Source organism: Grampus griseus (assembly GCF_964374135.1).
Source record: "Grampus griseus genome assembly, chromosome: 11".
Lineage (NCBI taxonomy): Eukaryota > Metazoa > Chordata > Mammalia > Artiodactyla > Delphinidae > Grampus > Grampus griseus.
Window position 1 is genome coordinate 54,536,118 of NC_139005.1, and position 3,156 is coordinate 54,539,273.

Below are 3,156 nucleotides of genomic sequence, written 5' to 3' on the forward strand. Positions count from 1 at the left end.
GAGGTAAGCTCTAAACAGAAAGGCAAAAACCTTGTTGTCACAAAGGCTAGTTAAGCATCACTTCATAAATCAATCTTGTCACTAGGACTAGGGACATGCAGAAGCTGGTCAAGGGCTACAGCCAACATCATATGTACAATGGTGACATTCTATCTGGGCATAGATAACGACAATTTCTCCTATTTGTCTGCGAGTCAGGACACTAAAACTGAAACCTACATGGATTCTTGGTCCTTAGATGGGAACTTAAAACCACATTTAAAACATGGAGGAATTTCATATCATTTCTGCTAAAATGTCAGTAAATACAGTCCAAATCAATGGCCCCCCCAATGACTGAGGTTGGGGATTTTCCTCTGTACCTTACTGTGACCATTTATCAGTAATATGACAAACCTCAAGCAAAAAAAAAAACACGTAATGGGTTTTAAAAAATCCCACCAGGACATTTGTTTTCTTCATATTTTACCTGGCCCTCATATATTGTTTCTATGACAGCAACTCAGTGGCAATTTGCTGGGGCACTGGTTGTAATTTTTCCCTCTTGCAACTTAAGGCCAAAGCACTGTGGTGGGACCTACTGAGAAGTCTGCTTCCTGTCAGTGCACAGTTTGCTACAAGCAACCCTTTCTCTGGGCTGCCAGGGCCTGTGGTCTGAACTGTGTGACACTAACATTCAATTACGGTAAGATGTCTATTTAATAACTGACATTTCCAGTAAACTTGTTGTGGGTTCCATATGCCTTAAGGCAATTAGAAAAATTTCAGAGGATACTAAGAAATATTAATACTTTATTGACAAAATTTATGTTCCTCTTCTGATTTATTCTGACCAAAAATATTAAGGATTTTCCTTGGAGCTGCTTCAGACATAGCTAGGATAGATGTGATAAGACTTTAGTGATCAAACCCTGGGAGTGAAAAAGCTTAGCACTATTTCTGCAGGACAGGAAATATTTTCAGCTGATGATTGCAGGTCCAGAGAAGCACCTGAGAAGTCCTTTTAGGTTTTCTACGGTCTGGTGACAAATACACGTCCTCTCATGCTTATCCTCACTTTAAGTAAACCATGGTGGCTCCTAGCAACACTCTGCCCTCCAGTCATCTGCACAGCTCAAAAGCAAATAATTCTGAGTTCTCCAGTTAATGTAATCAATGGGATTTGCCTCCTCGGGAACTAATGTTAAGTTTTTCCAAAACCTTATCAGGTTCTGTATATAGATACTTATCTAGTTAACAAGATAATTAGAAATACTATCATGTAAGCTCTGAGTTTTCTTGCTTGGATAGGAAGTTTTAATTATTTTTCTCTTCTTTTAAACATCTTGAAGAGGAGAAAAGTTGTCTCTTCTCCTTCTTCCAGCTTTGATGGGATCAGCCGAGGAATACATTTTAAATCAGAACTACTCACCGGACTCCATGGATCTCGGTTTCAAAAAGTCAATTGTCAAGCTAGAAGGCGGGTTTGGGGAATTCAACAAACACTCATACATTTTTCTACTCTGCTCCAGACATACAGAGCTGATAACATTAAACAAAAAGTCCACTAGATGCATAAAACTTTGTGGGTAAATTATGGAGTTTCAATATTGTTTTCGTCTGATCAATCAGGAATAGCATATTATATTACATATCAATTCACAGTTCACTATCGAATATTTTATTTTATTTTTTGCTCAAGACTCCCCATTGGGTAAGCAAGGCACATATTTCCAACCCCACTGCACAGACTGGAAAAAAAATTTGCAGCGTTTAGTGACTAGACCAAGGTCAGACATCTAGCAATTAAGGAACAGGAGTAGATCAGAGGCCTCAGTCTCTCTGACTATACCAAAGATGAAAGATGCAGCCCTTAGGTCATTTAATATATAATTTGTAAAAATCTGAAATGTCTTTTCAGTGAGCCATCTTTCGTGTAAAGAAAGAATCACCTACATCTAATCTCTTAAAAGGACAGACTAAAATGGCCTATGCTCCATATGGCCGTACAGCTATACTCAATCCACTTTGATAGGGCTTTCAGTCCCAACACTACACTGAAAATGTTCTCAACAAAGTCTGTGACAACCTTCCAATTCAATGAACACTTTTTTGACCTGACCTTACTTGAATTCTTGGTGCCATTTATCACTCACTCACTCAGGAAATTCTCTCTTTCTTGGCACCTTTGTCTCTGTTTTCTTAAGATGGGCAGCCTGTGGCAATTGAAAAATCATTGGATCTGAAGTATCACATACACTTGGGTTATAATTCCAGCACGGTCACTTACTAGTTTAAGGTCTTGGGAAAATTAACCATAACAAGCCTCATTAAAAATAATTAATGTTACCAAAATCACAGGACAGTTTGAGAATCAGAGATAACATATGAAAGCCTCTAGTCTTAGCCCATCAAAAGGCACTCAATGGATGGAGCCTCCTTCTCAGTCTATTTTTGTTGGGCTCTTTCAGTGACCACCTAGATATTAATGTCATCAGGGTTCTGATATATTTCAAACCTCTGCTCTTTTCACTCTCTATACCACTGCTGTCCAACAGGACTTTCTATGATGATGGAAATGTTCTACGATCTGTGCTTATCCAATATGGTAGCCATAAGTCACATGCAGCCTTTGAGCATTTAAATGTGACTAGTACAACTGAGAAACTGAATTTTTAACTTTATTTAATTTTAATTAGTTCAAGGTTAAATTTAAATAATCACATGTGACCAGTGGCTACTTATAGGATAGTGCAGCTATATATTTTCCCTTGGTAGCTTCATACCACCCCATGACTTCAGCCACCACCTTTATACAAAGAATTCTCAGCTTTATATTCCAGCCTTGATTTCCACCTGCCTATTAGACTAACTGGGCATCTCACAGGTGCTTATAATTCAACGTGTTCACAACTGAACTCATCACGTTTTCCTTCAAACTTTCTCCTCCTCTTAGTCCTTGCATCTCAATGAAAGCACCACAGTCCATTTACGTATCCTAGCCATGAACCTGTAATTACAACAGACAGTCCCTTTCTCCACCAAGCCTCCATGTATAGTCAGCCTACAATCATTCACATATGTTAAATAACTTCTTCTCTCAATATGTGCTGTCATAGGCTTAATACAAGCCTTCATTACTTCTGACTGAGAAAATATAATGGAGTTCTAATTTGT